At 40.4% G+C, this 21,042-nt stretch overlaps 1 long non-coding RNA gene across 1 annotated transcript in view; it reads left to right on the top strand.

Moving 5' to 3' along the window:
- The window catches only part of LOC132382124 (uncharacterized), a 31,814-nt gene extending 27,383 nt beyond the window's left edge, over nucleotides 1-4,431 (top strand). Inside the window, exon 3 of the long non-coding RNA XR_009508214.1 lies at nucleotides 35-4,431. This is a non-coding gene — a long non-coding RNA (uncharacterized LOC132382124). The remainder of the gene's footprint in view (nucleotides 1-34) is intronic.
- The last annotated feature ends 16,611 nt before the right edge of the window (nucleotides 4,432-21,042 follow it).

Below are 21,042 nucleotides of genomic sequence, written 5' to 3'. Positions count from 1 at the left end.
CTTCTAAATTTGTCTGCATGATTTCTTCCTTTAGGACAAAACCCAATCACAGGAATCCAATGAACCTCGTTGAAGTACATCTTTCTTTTAGCAGGGAGGCCAGGCCTGAACACAGTTTTCCAAGTGCAGTCTTTTCAAGATAAGTCTTTGTTACTTTTGTACCTAATTCCTCTTGCAATGAAATCATTTGCTTCATTGATTGCCTGCTGTTAATGTACCTGAACTTTCAATGATTTGTGTTGGAAGTAAAGAGTAAAAGTAAAGTAAATTCATTATCAAAGTACATATATGTCACCATATACAACCCTGAGATTCATTTTCTTGGGGGTATACTCAACAAATCTGAATAACATTAACCATAACAGAATCAATGAAAGACCGCCCAACTGAAGTATTCAACCAGAGTGCAGAAGGCAACAAATCGTGCAAATGCAAAAAGAAGAAATAATAATATAAATAAATTAGCAATAAATATCAAGAACATGAGATGAAGAGTCCTTGAAAGTGAATCTATTGGTTATGAGAACATTTCAATGATAGGGCAAGTGAAGTTTAGTGAAGTTATCCCTTTATGTTCAAAAGACTGATAGCTGAGGGATAGTAATTGTTCCTGAACCGAGTGGTATGCCTCCTGAGGTTCTTGTACCTTCCTAGTGGCAGCAGTGAGAAGAGAGCATGGCCCTGAGTGGTAGTGTCCCTAATAATGGATGCTGCTTTCCTGCGATGACGTTTCGTGTACATGTGCTCAGTGGTTGGGAGGGCTTTATCTGTGATGGATTTGGCCGTATCCATAACTTTTGGTAGGATTTTCTATTCAAGGGCATTGGTGTTGTGTATCAGGCTGTGATGCGATATACTTTGCAATACACATCTGTAGAAGTTGTCAAAGTTTTAGGTGTTAGGTTGAATCTCCGCAAACTCATAAGGAAGTAGAGGTGCTGCTGTTCTGTCTTCATAATTGCACTTAGTGCTGGGCCCAGGACAGGCCGTCTGAGGTAGTAACACCTAGGAATTTAAAGTTGCTGATCCTCTCCACCTCCGGTCCTCTGATGAGGACTGACTCATGAATCTCTGACTTCCTTCTCCTGCAGCCTATAATCAGTTCCTTGGTCTTGCTGACTCTGAGTGAGAGGTTGTCGTTATGACACACTCAGCCAGATTTTCAGTCTCTCTCCTATATGCTGATTCATCGCCACTTTTGATTCGGCCCATGGCAAAGGTGTCATCAGCAAACTTGAATATGGCACTGGAGCTGAGCTTAGCTGTAAAACGACTAGAGCAGGGGCTAAGCCCTCAGCCTTGTGGTGTACTTGTGCAGATGAGATCGTGGAAATGTTGCCAGTCTGAAATGACTGGGGTCTACAGGTGAGGAAATCCAGGATCCAATTAGATAAGGAGGACATGCAGTTTCCGCTTAATGCCGATCTATGAGCAGTTGCGGGGACAGGTGGACCCTGACGTGCCAGCGGGACTGGCAGCTTGCCAGCCATGCACAGTAGCAAGAGGAATGTTGGAAGAGCAACGGTAAGTGCAGAGGAGGTGTCACCCTGAGGAAGGACTGTAGATTTGTATTTCTCTGAGCTGGTGCCTCTCCTAGAGGCAGAATATCAGAATCCCTGGTAATCTGCTGGAGTATGATCACCCCCTCAGAGGTCCCTCTCCACTACTTCCATGCTCTGGGTTTGTAGGAAGCTATCCATTGCCACTGCAAAACTACAACATTGGGTGACTTCTGTCTCAAGATGCTGTGACATCAGCGATTGGCTGCTGACCCTTAGCTGGGTCTGTTCATCTGAAATTGACTATCGCCCTTGTCCTGGGAAGGATGAACTGCAGCTTCCTCACAGGACTGTGTGCAAGGTCACAATTAAACACTCCCATGCTCTCAGACATTTCAGTCAGATATTCAATGCCCTCAGCCTCTGGTACAATGGCTTTCATGTGTGAACAGCCCTATAATCATTCAGAGCTGTACAATGCTGCAATATTTAGACACTTTGGGCCATCACAATATACAGAACTACCCTCTACTAACCCATAGTAACAAGGTCTATTCCATCTCTTCTGGCCATCACACAAAATTTGACCATGGCAGTTTGCAACAAGATGGCTGGTCAAGTTCCCCTTCTTGTGAACATTTTGCCATCGTAAAGAATGAATGTTTACAAGTGAGTCTATCGCAATCTCAGAACTTCCCAAATACGTTTTGCCCACGTGGACATTGTGGTAGATTTGAAGAATATAATCTGTAATGTAGGGAAGCACAGAGTAATATCTAGATGCAAGGCAGGATAATGGAAGATTGAGAGAGAGCATAAAATCAAGGCAGAGGGAGCCTGGAAAGTGGAAAAGTAAATGAGAATGAACAAGTGTAGAGTGTGAGTAATGGACCTGTGTTCCAATAGCTTTTTACAGTGAAATTATTTATTTATTTTTGACTTGGAAATACATTATAAAATTAAAATAGAGTTAAAAACACCAAATTATGGATGTTTGTTCATTATGTGCCATGCTGTGTGTCATAGGTGACCATGGTCTTTCCATGACCATGATCGTTCTTGGCAAATTTTTCTACAGACTTCTGTCTTGCTTGCAGAACAGACACAAGCCACCCATTGTCACCTTTTGGGCAGTGTCTTTACAAGGTGGGTGACCCCAGCCATTGTCAATATTCTTCCGAGATTATCTGCCAGGCGTCAGTGATCACATAACCAAGACTTGTGACATGCACCAATTGCTATACGACCATCCACAAACTGCTCCCATGGCTTCATGTGACCCTGGTCAGAGAGGCTGAACAGGTGCTACACCTTGCCCAAGACCTGCTGGCTAGTGGAGGGAAGGAGTGCATTACACCTCCTTTGGTAGAGACAAATCTCCACCCCACCTCTCAATGGATGTGATTAAATTCAGAATATTAAACTAATGCTTTGGGGAAATGTGATAAAATGTGTTCACAATTTGATGTAAATGTATTAAGTAGTGGGCTCCAGGAGAAAATTAAATTTCGGAGTATTTAAAAGCTGGTGTCAGCCATGGTTGATGTTAAATTTTGCTATTAGAACAGGAGCAGATGTAAGTTATTCTTATTGTTGCTGCACAAAACTATTTTGCTATAATTTGTGCCTCCCTCCAGCCACAGGAGGTCACTAAGATGCAGTATTTAGTATCTACTCAACGTTTTGCTGGGACTGTCATATTTCTGCTCTGAGTATCGACATTAAATCTCTTTTACTCAACATCAAAACACAACTCTGAGCAAAGCAGAGCATCTCTTGGCAAAACACATTTGAAAATTCTACGTGACTGGAATTAAGATGTTAATCATAAAAGATGTTAAAGTTCCTACTAACCAAGCACCTGATAAAACATTAACCGACAGAAAATCTGTTTTAAAAGCATCGGCAAATATGGTTTTAATATGTAAATATTTTGCAATCAGTGAAAGCCAGGGTTAATTGTAGTTTGCAATGAACAAAGAAGTATAATTTGAACAGGAGTATGAGGATACACACTCAATATTTTAGGGCCAGCTTCTCCCCCTCTGCCATCAGGTTTCTTGACAGTCCAAGAATCCATAAACACTACCTTACTATTTTGCTCTCTTTTTGCACTATTTACTTAATTCAATATATTATTGTAACCCAAAGTAATTTTTAATTTATTGCACTGTACTGCTGCCACAAAATTTCACAACATATGTCAGTGATAATGAGCTTAATTCTGATAGCCTATTCTTAAGTATCAACCTAATACTCTATTCATCGGTTTCAATGGTGCATTGCCTAACCTCATAACAATTTGAGTAAAATATTAAAGGCAACATAACAATTCAATACAAGTGGAGGTGCTGCTTCACATTCAGTAACCTGGGTTCTGTCCGGTGTGTCTGGTTGGAGTTTGCACGTTTTCATTGTCCCCATGTGGATTTCATCCAGGACCTTTGGTTTCCTCTCACTACCAATAGTTGAGGAGGATAGGATAGTAGGTAACTGGTCACTGTAAATTACCCCTTGTGAGTAGGTGAGCAATAAAATTTGTGGACAGGGAGGTGGAGAGCTTTTGGGAATGTGGGACCAACAGGTTACAGAGAGGATTGTGCTCCAGGATTGCTCTGTAAACTGACATGGATTCAAGGATATTCCTTCTAAGTCATAAAAAATATGGGCAACATTTTTCTGACTTTAATACTCTGCAGGTTAGACAGAAAGTGTAGGACCAAAATGTAGTCAATGCTTCAGGTCAATGACACTTCATCAACAACACAATATTCACTGTGCTAAAGAAAGCAGGCTCAATTTTTCTAGTTATTTTATACCAATATTAGTTCTAGTTATTTTATTATTTTGAACCAGCTTTTGTCTTCTCTGTTACATGAACATTCTAGAGCAGGGGTACCTCACCTGGGGTCCATGGACCCCTTACTTAATGGTATTGGTCCATGGCATAAAAACGGATGGGAATCCCTGTTCCAGAGAGTGGAGGATGAAATTCTTCTAATCATGATCTTGCCTAAGTGTAGTGTAGTTCTGGTTTACTTGCTTAAACTAGCTGACATTGGCCACAAGCGAAGTTTCTGATCAATCTCCTCTAAAACATTGGTCATACTACTGATGTCATCTTATCCTATTGCAAAAGATAACGGACCACAGTATGACTGTAATAATGAGACTGACGTATAAAACACAGTTTGCATGAGATGTGCCAAATAAATTTGTGCCACAGACGTACTAATCAGATACCAACTCTGGTGACAGGAAGAATCCAACTATCGACTGTTGTTGAGTTGCCCACCCTCAAGATACTGGTGGCTTCACTGAGCAGGGGTTCAAATGGACCAGTTACAGAAGTATTGCTACAAGACCATGAGAGGCTGGATATTCCATGGAAAGTGACTCATTTCCTGATATCCTATTTCTTTACAGCTTTTTTAGGCATAGGTCAGGAATGCAATGGAATACTCTGTACCCTTTATACAGCTCCAGCAACATTCAAAAAGTTTGCCACCTTCTGGGACAAAATAACTTACTTGAACACCATCCTTCTAAACATTTAATGCCAGCTCTACTAGTGTATAGTATCTACAATGGGTATACAGAATGCAGTGCAGTTACTTACCCAACATACTCCAGCAGCACTTTCCAAGCCTATGACCTTTACCATCAAGAAAATAAGGGCAACTGAGGCATGAGAATGTTCCCTACTGCTGATACCCCTGCAAGCATATTACAGTTCCTTTGTCACCACTGTGAATAAATCCTGAAAGTCCCCATTGAATAGCAGTGGAGGCACTTCACCACCGTGATTCTACCACTTGTACTGGGAAATGAATCTGACCAGGGTATTGGAATTTCACTGAGACAGCATTTTGGAAACAGTGATCATAATTTAAGTTTACAGATAGTTATGGATAAAGTTAAGATTGGACTTCAGTGGGGGGATGGGGAGTGTTAAACTGAGGGAAGGCTAATTACAGCAGTGTCATGCAGCAGCCAGAAAGAGGGGATTGGGAGTCATTCTATTCAGGTCAGTCCACATCAGACATGAGGAAGTCAGGACCAATATGTTCCCGTGAGGAAGAAGACATTGTTGGCAAAGTATGGGGACCTTGTTGATGAAAGATCTTGTAAATTTGGTCAAAAAATAAAAAAGAGGATATTTAAGGTGAAATTGTACAGGATCCTTGAGGAATATAAAGGAAGCCGGGAAGAACTTTAACAGGGAATCAATAGATTTGAAAGGGACCATAAGTTAACCCTTGTGAGTAGCACTAAGAAGAGTGGCATGTCAGTTTGTACATTTGTTAAAGACAAGGGTGGCTAAGAAAGGACAAAGGATGAGATTTATGCCTGGAGCCAAAGGAAGTGGACGAAATGCTAAATGCATGCTTTGCAGTCGGATTCGCTAAAGAGGAGGTCAGAGAGGGTTCTCTGGCACGTTGACGCTAACTTCTTACGAACTCAATTGAGTTTTCAAATAGGTGACATAGACGAGGGGGAGCAGGGCATATTGTTTACATGGACTTCAGTAAAGCACTCAACAAGGTCCTTCATGGTAGACTAATCCAGAAGATTAAGGCACATGGGACCTGTGGAGACTTTGGCTTGCTCAAGGAAGAGAGGAAAGTGGTGGGGGGGGGGGGGGGCTGTCATTCCAAACAGAGTTCTATGATCAGTGGTGATCTACAGGGATCAGAGCTGGGACCTCTGTGAAATATATAAAACTGATTTAGTCAAAAATGTAGGTACACTGGTTAGTAAACTTGCAGATGACACAAAAATTGACAATGTTGTGGATGGTGAGGAAGTGTCACAAAGGATAAAGCAGGATATAGTCCAGTTGTAAAGATGGCCAGAGAAATGGCAGATGGAATTTAATCTGATCAAATCCGAGGTATTGTACTCATTTGCAAGAGGAATGTTTACAGGAGTATTAGGAACATTGATGTGCAGACCAGTCTTGGGGTGCAAGTCCATAGCTCCATGAAAATGACAGCACATGTAGGTAGGGTGCTGAACAAAGCACAGGGCTTACTGCCTGTATCAGGAGAGGCTTTAAAACTTGGGAAGTCATGTTGCAGCTGTATAAAACATTTTGAGTGTTGCATGTAATTCTGCTCACCATATTACAGGAATGATGTGGAAGCTTTGGAGAGAATGCAAAAGAGGTTCACCAGAATGCTGCCTGGATTAAAGAGTATTTGTTACAAGGAGAAGTTGGACAATCTTGGATTGTTCTCTCTGAAGTGTCAGACGTGTTTATAAAATTATAGGAAGCATAGATGGGGTTGATAGTCAAGTGTCTTTTTCCCAGTGATGTCAAATGCCAAATGCTAGAGGGCATAGATTCAAGATGAGAGGGGGAAATTTTAAAGGAGATTTGTAGGGCATGTTTTTGACTCAGTGAGTGGTAGGGACCTGGAACGTGCTGCCAGATAAGATGGTAGAAGCAGAAACAGCAACAGCATTTAAGAGGAGTTTAGACAGGCACACGAACAGGAATGGAATGGAGGAATAAGTTTAGTTTGGCATCAGGGTCAATAGAGACATTGTGGACTAAAAGATCCTGTGCTGTATTGTCCTTTCTTCTATGTTTTCAGGGCAATAAATACTGACTTTGTTATGAATATCCAGGTCTGAAAAATCAATTGCCTCTTTAAGTCCAACCTACGTCCCCGTCATGAGAGGTGGGAAGGGATAATGCTGGTCAAAGGGCTCTGGTGAAGCTATATGGGCCAATTCCCTGTACAGTGGATACAATGGATTACAGAAACATTGATGAACTCCAACCAGGCCATCTACTTTGGGCAATGGAGATGGGAGGTCATCAGTGACCTATGGTCCACTAAGAGCTAAGGGTGAAGAAGAAGAAGAAGAAGAAGAAAAATCAATTAAGCAAGTATCCAATGATCTGTGCAGACCAAAGCCTAAATATTGAATGGAAAATAAACAAAAGACAATTGCTGGAACTCTGAAATGGAAAGAGAAATGCAGATTCTGTGAAGAGAGCTACATAAATGTGCTTTAGGATGATAATTATTCATCAGAACTGTTTTCCTCTCTGCAGCTGCCTACATGTTGAAAAAAACAACCCTGGCATTAATGATACTGTGAAGAATGTTAATAGCAATTCTTTAAATTCTAGGGTAGCTTTATGGAATGACTTAACACCTATGGATTAAACCCTCTGACCAAGAAATATTGCTAAGATTTTGGCTAATTAATCGGGCTTCTCGTTTGCTTGTTTGTGGACTCCAGTAGTAACAATACAGAAAGCCCGAAGCTCTCACGGTTCAAGTCTTTGCAGGAGCTGGCATACCTCAGACCATCCTGCACTGGTGTACATATTTCACTCAGGAATGTTCCAGAAAACTATTAACAGTTGTATACAGACCAGTCACTAATCTACTGAAGCTTTCAAATGTATTTATGAAAGAGGATAAAGGTAGCATGGAGAGAAGAATGCGAGAGTCATAAAAACAGGAATAATGAAAGTATTATAGGGAATTCATATCTTCATCATGCAGGACATAAGAAAAAAAAACTAAAAACATCACAATTGAAACCACTCTTCAAAATGAAGGAAACTTGTACTTTAACTGTCTATCAATGCAAAGACTCTGCAAGTGACAGCTTTGCCGAATACTTGTGCTTATTTTCTCTTGTGGTTGTGACTGTTACAAGCTGGCTGCTCACTCATCTGTACCTCATCCCTTCATTCCAAAAGATGCCAATTCTTAGAAAGCTTCTCTGTCCTGAATACACAGTGGAATTCCCATCCTGCTGGCATGCTGAACAAGATATTTAAGAATAGGTTTAAGTCAACTTAAGTAAAAGCCTGATGAAATTCATTGCAACTGATTAACTGTCAGACTGAGTTCTGCATGCTTCCAAGGCTGAAAGCCGTGGGTCAAAGTGCCAGTGTATGCATGAGCTCTTAAAGTCTCAGTTGGCATTTATAGGCTGTGTTATCACTACAGTAAATGTTAACCTTCAATCCTTGCCTGCCTGTTATCGATTGAATGGGTCTTTGTCAAGAAGAGCACAGTGTTCCGGCTAATATTCTCCCCTCAGGCAACCCTTCTTAAAAATATGAACTTATTTGCTGATTGTGAGATGTGTAAAAATTGGGTGCCTTTTGTAAATAACCACAGTGATAAGAATCAGAATCAGGTTTATGATCGCTGACGTAAGTCATGAAATGTGTTGTTTTGCAGCAGCAGTAGAGTAGTGCAAGACTTAAAAACTGCTACCTAACTAACTACCAGATGTAGTGCATACTTCAGCGATAACTCTCCAGGCAACGAGGAAGGAGATGAATGAGTATCTTGCAAAAAAGCTCAGTTCCAAAACAAAAATAACGTTAGTGTTTCTTAAAATTATAGAATTTAAATTTAAATAAGACACATAAAAGGCACCTTTATGCTTGTATAGCAGTCTTTTTCAATGCTTGGAATAAAAAGGTTTTTAATATTTATTCACAGATCCAAAGGCAAAATATTGTACTTTGAAAGCCAGAAATATGAAATAAATGCTTAGCATATTCAGCAGGGTGGGCAGCATCTGAAAAGAGAGAAGATTAGAATCAATGTTTAGGATGATGAATCTCATCAGAACTAAGAAATGTTGGATGAAGGGAGGGAAAAGGGAGAGGATTTCAGGAGAGGATAGAGGGTGAAGGATGAATGAAGGGTGGATAGGTGGAACCAGGTAAAGGAAAAAAATAGCAAATAAAGCATAAAATATTAGCAATGAGGACAAAGATCAGTTGTCTTCACCAATTGAGAAGACAAATAACAGTAGTTATACTGTTTTCATCCCTTTTACATATCTCCAGTTGATTACTTGAGAGAGAAAGTCACATCTATACTGTGCATGGATAAAACTGGTTTCATCACTTTACACAAGACCTAGGTTAACACCCAGCTCTTCTTCCCTTGTCTTGGCTGTTACTAACCCAAGTATAGAAACTGATAATGGACTCACACAAAATGAACCCCAGCATAATGTTTAGGTTTTAGCCCTTGTAAACAGTATCTAACCCAGCTTGCAAATTATTGTTCTATGCATCAGAAGCAAAAATTCTGTAAGAGAAGCTAAATTTTGATCTCCAACCATGCAAATGAAAGTTTTCAATAATAGAGAAATCACCAATGTTGAATTGGAGTTATGAATTGTAAAAATAATTCAGGGTAGCTCAGTAATGTTTAAATTTTCTTTCAGCATATAGGTGTTACAAAGCCAACCTATACACCATTTTTAAATAGATGAAATCATCGTGCAAAGTAGACAAAGTTTTTCCCAGCTCTCATTTATTTCCCACTTAGTAGGAAAGTACAGTTGGACATACAGATCAGAGCTCTGACAGAAGGAAACATTCATTGCAAATGGTTCATTTTGCACCAGTAGAATGATGGAAATCTCACCTTTTTACTTCAATATATCCATTGATGTTATTTAAAGTATGGATTGGATAAATCTCGATCCAATTTTGACCTTTTTTAGATTGGATGAACTGATCTTCTGTCACTGACGCGATGACCTTCATTGTTCTATTTCAGGGTTAGCAGTTTCTATCTTAATACCCTTAAATGGGATGTGTCGAAGATGCCAAAAGCCGAATTAGAGAGCAAATGGCAGCAATTATTAATGATGAAAAACAACAAAATTTTCCTCTTACGGCAATGGTGGTTTTATTGACAGGAATGTTGTTAAATAATTTTTGAATATTGCAGTACTGTACATATATGGAGAATTAAAAATTACAAAAATTTCTGCAGTCATTCTCAATCTAAAGCAACAAAGGTATTAAATCTAAAATAAAAACAGAAAATGTTGGAAGCACTCAAGTTTCAGGTCAAAGATGTTTCATCACAGCTGATTAAATGTCTTCAACCTAACATCTTACCTTTTTCTCTTTCCATAGATACTGTCTGCCCTGTTGAGGATTTTCCAGTATTTTCAGCCTTAATTTCAGATTTTAACATCTGCTATTTTATAAAATTTTAATTTAGTACTTAATATTCTCTTGAATAAATACCTATATATTTTATCCTTTTTTTGTGGCACAGGACAGCTAATTAGAGGCGATCACTGCAATATACCCTTATAGAATTCACAAATCACACTGAGAAATCAGAGATGTAGCATATAACTTTGTTCTACAGAATTTATGTGAAGGAAAGTATATACAACTTTTTTTTCAACTCTTATTTCTTGACACTTGAGCAGGCAGCACGGTCCTGCTCCATGGAAAATTATGATACAGATTGTTTTCTAGGAATGCAACCCCTTGTAACACCAGAGTTACTGGTAGTTGGTTTTACTTCTTGACATCATTGCATTCAAACAGGCCTAACACGTGGGGAGACATTGCTGGAAAACACCTCAAAGACACACTGAGCCTTCCTGAGTGACCTGCTGAGATCACTAGCATGTTGGGTGAAAATATTAGGAAGAATTTTACTCAAGCGATGATTAATTTGGCAATGGAAGCAAAGTTTACACGAAGTACAGATGGGCACAATAATGGGAGAGGCAGTCTGCCAAAGTTTAAGAATCTTAATGTTGAATGGCCTTTTCTCACATTCTAAGTCATATGAACAAACACACAACCACATGGTGCTCAATTAGCAAAGCAATCTGCCATTTCCCTGCACCACTGTGTCCTTTTTATGTCTTGAGTTCTTATAAACACAAGGGAGTAAAGCACAATTCTGTTCATTTAGCGGTGTTTGTTCAGCGGAGCAGTTTACTGAGATCTAACACTGTGGCCCCCTTGGAAATTACTATTTCCAATCAGACTTATTCACAGCTGATTCTTCTCTCTCCAGCAGAGGTGAGGTAATGCAATTAGGCACAATGTACAATTAAGGAAAATGAAAGCAGCTGTTGGAACCAAAGCCCTGCTGGCAGTATCAGGCAGCAAGACTAGTCCTGTCCTTTAATCAGCTTTCTGTCCCCATTCCAGCATTACAACTGGACATGAGATTGCAGATGATGTAAAGAGGGGCCCAATTCAAACTGCTGAGTCAACATCTCGGGACTGATGCAGAGTCTTGACCCAAAATATCGACTGTCTCTTTCCCCAGCAGATATTACTTGACCTGCTGAGCTCGTCCAGCGTTTTGTTTTTTAGCAGACCGCACATGGGAATGTTCATTATAGGCATCGTAAGCTCTTTGTTACACTTATTACTCCAATACATACTTTGTTATTTCCGCTGTAATTTACAGGAATTCAAGTGATATCCCGTTCTGCGGTTCTGACGTAGGGACTCAACCCAAAACATCAACTTGCACCTTTTGTCTTCACAGAAGCTGGCTGACCCACTGAGATTTTCTAGTGTCCTGTGTTTTAGCTCCAGATTTCAGCATCTGCAGGCTCTTTCATCTCCTCCTTCAGCTGAGTTTTATATGCAAAGAGCTTGAATTTAGTCTATGAGATCCAGGAGCAGAATTAGGCCATTTGGCCCATCAAGTCTGTTCTGCCATTTCATCGTGGCTGATGCATATCCCTCTCAGCCCCAAGCTCCTGCCTTCTGCCCGTATCCCTTCATGCCCTGACCAATCAAGAATCTACCAACCTCTGCCTTAGATATACCCAATGGCTTGGCCTCCACAGCCACCTGTGGCAATGAATTCCACATAAATGCCACAAATTATGCAGTACCTTTCACCTCTTCAAGGCATTAAATTATTTATGTGGTGTTGCCCAGGAGCAAAGGCAACAGCTGAGGACCAGTGAGGGTGCAGGCGAGATAATGGGTCAGTTTGTTTTTACCAGTGTTCTTTGAGGGTTAAACTTTGCCAGATGCCAGCATGTATATTGATGCCCTGGCTGGGATTGTCTGCTAACTCAGGGTTGATCAGAAATTGTTATCGCTACTTACCGGGACTGGCAATTTTTGATCCCCATGGTATCAGAAAGAAGTACACGAGCAAATCAGAAGATTAATGGAGATTAGTAAGGAGAAACTATACCTTGAAACCTGATGAAGGATCTTGATCTCAAATGCTGACTGTTAATTTCCCTCCATAGATGCTGCCTGACCTCCAGCAATTGTGTGTGTGTGTGCCTATTGCTGGAGAAGCTACTTTTTCTAGTGGATATCTAAAACAATAGGTCATTAACTGATGCACCATCAATAACTCTCTCTGAGACATGAAGGCAAGATATCGGCTTTTATTGACTGGAAGAAAGAACAAGCAGTAGTTGACCACCATACTACATCCTGGAGACTGAGGGCCAGGCTCAGGCCTCAATCGCCTTTATACCGGGGTCTGTGGGAGGAGCCACAGGAGCAGTCAGCGGAGGGGGGGGGGGGGGGCGTGTCCAGACATGTATATGTAGTTCACCACATTAACTTAACATAATTACCAATAAACCCAATGAGGAATTTTGGAGGGCTTCCATTATTCAAGAAGCAGTGAGGAAGTACAACCTGGGACCGCGTAGACTAACTGAGTGAGTCAAACAGATACTGGACATTTAAAGACAAGTCAGATACATAAACTTTAGAGAACAAAACAGAGGTATGGCAACACGATGAGATGAAGTTGAAAAGAAGCTTTTGGAAAGCATAGTGATGGACAGAGATCTGTGGGCTGAAAGGTCTGGAAGGAAGGCAAATGCAGTGTTATCATTCAAATTGAGAGGACTACAATATAACAGCAAGGATGTAATGCTGAGGCTTTATAAGGCATCGGTCAGACTGCACTTGGAATATCTTGAGCAGTTTTTTGTGCCTCTTATCTGAGAAAAGATGTGCTAGCATTGGAGAGCATCCGGAAGAGGTTCACGAGAATTATCCCGGGAAAGAAAGGGTTAAGGTATGAGAAGCGTTTGATGGCTCTGGCCCTTTAATCGCTGGAGTTTAGAAGAATGAGGGATGATCACATTGAAACCTATTGAATATTGAAAGGCTTAGATAGAGAGGATGTTTTCTATAGCAGGCAAGTCTAGGACCAGAGGGCTCAGCCCCCTTTACAACAAAAATGTGAAGGAATTTCTTTAGTCAGCGAGTGGTGAATCTGTGGAGGCTAAGTCACTAGGAATATTTAAAATAGCGGTTGATAGGTTCTTGATTAGTCAGGGAGTCAAAGGATATGGGAAGAAGGCAGAAAAAAATGGGGCTGAGAGGCTTAATATATCAACCTTGATGGAATGGTGGTGTAGGCTCAATGGGTCAAGTGGGCTAATTCTGCTCCTCTATCTCATGGTCTGTTTTCCTGCTGTTAATATTATTCATTCCATGAGTACCATACTTACTCCCTTCCACAATACACTTATTGTTAGCAAATAAAAATAAAGCACCCCCCTTTTAATAAACTCAAAACTATTTGCGGCCTTCACAATTAGAGAAGCTCTCTAAGGTAGAAAATCTGGAGACAGTAGAGTACCAGCTGAAGGATCACAGCTTTGGCAACTCAACTTGGGCTGTGGCTTCCACCAGAATCAAGGCCTGAAGACTTTGACTGTCTACTTTATTGATCCATACTCTTAGAGCCCTTCTCTAAGGAGAATAAGTCCTCAGGTTTGACAAAATATCTTTGACCTGAAACATTAACTCTTCTTTCTTTCTTTCTTTCTTTCTTTCAAAGATCCTGCTTGACCTGATGAGTGGTTCCAGCATTTTCTGTTTGTATTTCAGATTTCTGGCATCTGCATTTTTTTGTATTTTTATTTCTTCGGGACTTGGGAGCACTTCTGTCCCAGATCCCTAGACATCTAATATTGATTCGCATTGGCTCATTGGAGAAGTCAAAGAAGAAATTAATTTAAAGCTTTCAAGGTCAACTAGAAACGGAATTACACACACAAAATGCTGGAGGAACTCAGCATCTATGGAGGAGAATAAAGGGTTGATGTTTCAGGCTAGAACATACAAAACAATTGGACATTGTGGAAGGGATACCCCTTGTAGCTATCAGTATCAACTTGCCAAAGTTTCAGATGACAGATATGCTTTAAGAAATGGAAATGTGAAACTGTCAATTCAAAAATACTTCCATGAAGTACAGGTGGTCAGACAGGCTAGTGCAGCACTTTATTAGTCCAATTAACCCCACTGCCTTGCTCTCTATGTATTGTTTTCTTTTTGCTTCTCAAGTCTTATTTCCTTTAAGAGTTATGATTGAATAGTCCTCATTGTCCTATCAGGTGGTGCAGTCAGGCAGATCATTATAATAATTCAAAATATTGTTTCCCTTTCTACGAACACTGCATTGTTCCATCCATTTTTGAAAACAGAAAATAAACTGAAGAATTTTCTGCACTGGAAGAAAGGGTGGAAAATAAGTGACATCCACTCAGTAGCCACTTTATTAGGGTACTCCTATACCTAATAAAGTGCCACTGAGTGTATATTTTTGGTCTTCTGCTGGTATAGCCCATCTACTTCAAGAGTCAATGTTTTATTCATTCAGAGATACTATTCTACACACCACAGTTGTGAGGTGTGGTTATTTGACTTACTGTCGTCTTCCTGTCAGCTTGAACCAGTCTAGCCATTCTCTGAACTCTCATTAACAAGGCATTTTTGCTCATAGAGCTGCCACTCACTGGATTTTTTTTGTTGTTTCTAGCACCATTCTCTGTAAACTTTAGAGACTTATGCGTGACTGTCGTGTTGTGATGGAGCCAGCTCCATCATGGACACTAGACTCCCAGCGTCGAGAACATTTTCAAAGGGGAGGCTGCATCCATCATTAAGGATTTCCATTATCCTAGAGTTGCCCTCTTCTCATTGCTACCATCAAGGAGTACCTCCCAAAGACCCAAGACACCCACCCACTCAACGTCTTAGGAACAGCTACTTCCCTACCGCCTTCGCATATCTGAATCGACAACGAACCCATGTATGCTACCTCACTTTATTTTGTTCTCTTTATGAACTACTTATTTAATTTTTATATATTTTACCATAATTTGTTATTATTATAGTGTATTTTATCATTATGTATTGCGCTGTTCCACAAAGCAACATATTCCATGGCATGTGCCAGTGATTTTAAACCTGATTCTGATTCAGAAAATATCAGATCAGCAGTTTCTGAGGTATTCAACAACCCTGTCCAGCACGAACTATCATTCCACGAAGGTCAAAGTCACTTACAGCATATAGCCATATAATAATTACAGCACGGAAACAGGCCATCTCAGCCCTTCTAGTCCGTGCTGAACGCTTACTCTCACCTAGTCCCACCTACCTGCACTCAGCCCATAACCCTCCATTCCCTTCCTGTCCATATACCTATCCAATTCTTTTTTAAATGACAAAATCGAACCTGTCTCTACCACTTCTACTGGAAGCTCATTCCATACAGCTACCATTCTCTGAGTAAAGGAGTTCCCCCTCATGTTACCCCTAAACTTTTGCCCCTTAACTCTCAGCTCATGTCCTCTTGTTTGAATCTCCCCTACTCTCAATGGAAAAAGCCTATCCACATCAACTCTATCTATCCCTCTCATAATTTTAAATACCTCTATCAAGTCTGCCCCTCAATCTTCTATGCTCCAAAGAATAAAGACCTAACTTGTTCAACCTTTACCTAATTTGTTCAACCTTTACCTAATTTGTTCAACCTTTACCTAACTTGTTCAACCTTGTTCAACCAAGTTGAAGAACCTTCAACTTAAACCATGTTTCTTACCATTGTGAAGAACAGCTGAACCTCTTGACCATGGCTGCATGCTCTTATGCTTTGAGTTGCTGCCACATGATTGGATAATTAGATATTTGCATTAACATACAGGTGTACCTAATAAAGTGGCCACTAAATATACATGTTAGAACATATACTTTATTTACTTATACTTTAGGATCAACAGTCTATATCACAGGCAACTTCAACATCTATTGCCAATTCATAGTTGCCAAGGTGGTCATGAGGCACCTAGAACCGAGTCATTCACTATGTAATTTAAAGTCAAAGACATGTGGTCGGTCTGGACTGATCAAATAACGATGGACAGAAGGGAATCAGAGAATTGGTTCTAGTTTTCTGGCAAAAGTTGCAGATTTTATGGTCAACATTATTAATGAGCACTTGTTCCTTCCAAATTCCAGATTAGTAACTGAATTTAAGTTCCACAGTAACCACGGCGGAATTCAAACTCAGGTCTCTAGATTGTTAATCTGCGTCTCAAAACTGCTATACCAGTAATTTAACCACTGCATTACCAGTTTAACCCACTACGAGTGGTTATGATACAAAGAGGATGTCATTGGACTGAAGTAATTCTGTTGAAAAATGTTGTTCCATTTGAAAAACTATGTGAACACCAAATCCCAATGGTACAACAAGTTTTGAAGAGGAACCAGGCTTGGGGATAAGTAAAATAGAGCCATGTGTACAGGTTTTAGATATTTTTGCATTTTGTGTGCTAGCAACTAAACAGACTCACAAACTCAGAGCTCAGCGCAGCATAATTGTTTAGTGAAAGGACTTCCAGAAGGGTTTGGTAATCTTCTCTGGACAGTCACTCCAATCAGAAGACCAGTCGATCTCATGATTCTGTTTAACGAAGTGACAGCTTTAAGGACACAATCACTCGTTTTGCAGAGAACACTAAGCACACTACCTTGTGGAGCTAATGGGTTGAGGTCGGGCTACAAAAGGAATTGGCCAAATTTTCATGGCCAGACTACACTAGTTCCAGTTACTAATCAAGCCCCATTGCGATCAGTATTGGACTTCAGTCCTAGTTTTTAGTAAAATTCTGGATGAAAGGTCCTGCAAGTTCACAGCTGATAACAAAACAATTATGGGAATCAGGGTCTTAAATGAGATGAGTGTATGATAAAGCGGTGTAATTGTGTTGAGGGAATAGCACAGCGCATGCCAGCTAATAAATCAAATTCTACGTACGTGGGTCAGACAGGCTGATACATATCAGACATGGTTGCAACCTGAAGCCGATTGTAGGGGAGTGAAGGCCAAGAATTTAGACTACATGAATCTCTAATATTCATGACCAATGCTAAAATCTGTAACAATTGAAAATTAATTAGGAAGTATCAAGAAGAAAAATACTGTATATGATCCAGATTATGATGCACTTGAATAGTGTCAACACGAGGAAATCTGCAGATGCTGGAAATTCAAACAACAACACACACAAAATGCTGGTAGAACACAGCAGGCTAGGCAGCATCTATAGGGAGAAGCGATGTCGACGTTTCGGGCCGAGACCCTTCGTCAGGACTAACCGAAAGGAAAGATAGTAAGAGATTTGAAAGTAGAGGGGGGAGGGGGAAATGCAAAATGATAGGAGTAGACCGGAAGGTGACATTGGTGGACGTACATAACAGGGAGCAGAGAGAGTGGAGTGCCTCGGGGAGGACCTCCTGCCATAGAGAGACCGGCAACCCTTTTGACAAGGGCTAAAAGTGTGGCCTTCCACACTGTGGCATTCTCCCTCTCCACCTGTCCATTTCCCCAGGGATTATAGCTGATGGTCCTACTAGTAGCAATGCCCCTAGCCAGCAGGTACTGGTGCAGCTCATCACTCATAAAGGAGGACCCTCTATCACTGTGGATATAGCAGGGATATCCGAACAGAGTGAAGAGCTGGCGCAGGGCTTTTATGACGGATGTGGCAGTGGTCCTTCGGTTTGCTTGCTTCAATTTGGTGAGATCCTGAGTGGCCTTAAGAATTCTTCAGAGAAAGGCTACCAAAGTTACACTTAATTGGAGGGCATGAGCTACAATCTACAATGATAGTGAGGGAGTTTGAACTTTACTCTGGAGAATTCAGGAAGAATTGATTAAATTGGTTAAAATGAGTACAGGAATGGCACCGGCTTAGTTAGTTAATTTATTTGAACCAGATAGGACAGAGCGGATCGGGGAACATGTATATAAGTCATGTAAGCATAGAAATGATTTAAATATCTGGACACTTTACTTTACACAGAAGGTCATCAGCCTTGGAGACAAGTTTCCCAGTGCAATGTGCATGAACTTAGAAGCATCTCGAGTTCCCTACTGTCGCTGACTTCACAATCTTCAAAAGATAATTAAGGCAACATGCTCTTATTTCCCAGAATGTGTTTTTAATCACTTCTAGGAGTCACATCTCTCTTCTCCATGAATTATCTTAGAGATTTGAACTTGCCTTTTCCAGGCGATATTGTGGGAGGTGGATGATAAATGATAATTGTTGGGATGTCCCAAGGGAGCATGAAGCTGGCCCAAGAGCTCTGCTGTTTTTATTTTATCCCGTCACTTTCTTACGTTTGATTGCTGCCCTGGTTCAATATTCTGTGAGCTGTGCTGTGTTGATGCCAATGGCCAGCGAAGGTTACCGCTGAAAATGCAGCCCCTGATCTGATTAGCTTCAAGTTACATGTGTGATGTTATCACTCATTAAACTAATTGGGGAAGGTCATGTTCTTTTTTTTGGGATGGCATAATTTTTGTTCCTATCGTTTTAGAAAAAAATTAAAAAGAGCTTCTAGAAAGCATATGACAGTTTTTTTTAAAGGTATCTTGCTTTCTTCCACCCCAGATACAAAATTAAAACTAATTCAAAATGGATTCTTGTTTGCCTGTCTCGCTGAAATGGATTCCTAACAGTCTCCATCCGGGTCTCAGGGGACATTAGCTCATAGCACAAATCACGGACTGAAGTACCACTTTTGCAGCAGCTGAAAATTTGGACACTTTCCTTGGATATATTTCAAATTTAAAGCTTCTCCATTTCAAAACATACATTCCAAGCACTCTAACCAAGACTGAAAATTCAGAGTTAAAAAAAACTTTTCTGAAAATAAGTTTGAAGTGATGTTGGAATAACAATCTCATTCAGTTGATTTGCACAATGGAAATGTCCATTTTTGGAAAGATCGTGGAATTGAACATACCATTCTACAAATGTCGGAATATACTTTGTGCTTACATTTAATGTTTGTTGGTCAATTAAACTTCCCAGTTAAGGATTCGTATAACCTACCCTGACCCATTAGATTGTAATCACTGAAGCTTACTAGGAGTACTTTGCCTCTCAAATCTTTTGGCAATGTCATTATTGTAGGTATATTCATTGCCATTTTTGCATTGTTATTTGTAAGTTATCAGGCTAGGTGACGAAGGCTTTATTGCATAATTGGGGATGCCATTATCACATTGTTAAACTTACTATAACATACACAGACCCTTTCAAAATGATGAAAGCTTCAGAGACAAAAAAAAATCAAAACTAGCCGACAAAGAACTTCTATTTTTCTGGATGTTCCAAAATTCCTTACGGCAGATGAAGTCCTTCTGAAATGCTGTCACTCTCGTGATGTAGGAAACGTGGCTGTGAATTTGTACCGAGGAAGTCTTACAAACAGCAGTTAGATAACTAACCAGATAATTGGTTTTGTTTGTTGAAATTGAGGGATAAATATTGGTTGATCTTCAAACTACTCCACTGAGAAAGTAGCTTCTGTTTAACCTCTGACTAGGAATTCATCCCCAATTAGTAATTTTAAATAAATGCATAGTTGCATACCTTCGAAATTCATGTACTTTAAAATGTCATGCCATTGGTTTCAGTGGAGTTATATTGTGCATTGAGCACAAATGCTCGGGATGAATTTTTAGTCAGGTCCCTTCCAACAGTGCAGCACTTCGCCAGTTCACATAGGAGAGTTAGTTAGGTCTTCATGCACAAGGCTCTGGAGAGGGACTTGAACCAGGAACCTTCTGATGCAGGTTGAAAATGCAACTAAACGAGCCACACCTGACCCTGACGTGAGAGCTGGACTACCAGAAAGGGAGCCCCAGCACAAGTTCAACACCTCTTGAACTTTTCTTCCCGTTAGTTGCCCTCCCCTCCCTCACAAGTTTTGTGCATTCTTTCCTTCCTGAGGGCGGGGTCATTTGTTCTGCTTTCAGTCACCTGCTGGAGCCATAAACACGGCCTTGGGAAGAGTTCTCAGCACCAGCAGCACGGTCGTCGTGGGGTGAGCCTCTCAAACCTTTCCCCTAGCAACAAGGGAGAAGAAGATCGCACTGATGTTCTTGAAAAACTAAATTCTGTTCCTTTTGAACACAGGAAAAGCTGGAAATACTCAGCATGTCATGCCGATTTGAAGAGAAGGTTTTTGTTTAAGCTCTTCAGAAATGATCGCCTATCCTTTCATCAGAAGTGATCATCTATTCTGTCCCACTTACCAGATAACCGCTGCAATACAGTGGGGACTGCTTTTTGCTGACCCTCTAGTTCTGAGGAAATAACATCTCGGGCCTTGTCAATCAGAAGAAGAAATGGTGTCCCAGAAAACACACTGAACTTCCGAGCCATAATCCTCCATCTTAGAGATGAGATGCAAATGGAGGCTAATAACAACCTGTAGAGGCAAATTTTTAAGAAGTCTAAGCAAAATTTGGAAATTTAAATAATTTATTTCATCAAAAATATAGATTAACAAAGGCAGGAATCCAAAATGTACACTCAGTGGGCACCTTATTAGGTACACCTGTATAGCCGTTCCTTAATGTAAATATCAAATCAGCCAATCATGTGGCAGAAACTCAATACATAAAAGCAT

Source organism: Hypanus sabinus, chromosome 27 (assembly GCF_030144855.1).
Source record: "Hypanus sabinus isolate sHypSab1 chromosome 27, sHypSab1.hap1, whole genome shotgun sequence".
NCBI lineage: Eukaryota > Metazoa > Chordata > Chondrichthyes > Myliobatiformes > Dasyatidae > Hypanus > Hypanus sabinus.
Note: the sequence above shows the minus strand (reverse complement) of the source record. Positions and strands in the feature narration are given on the sequence as shown.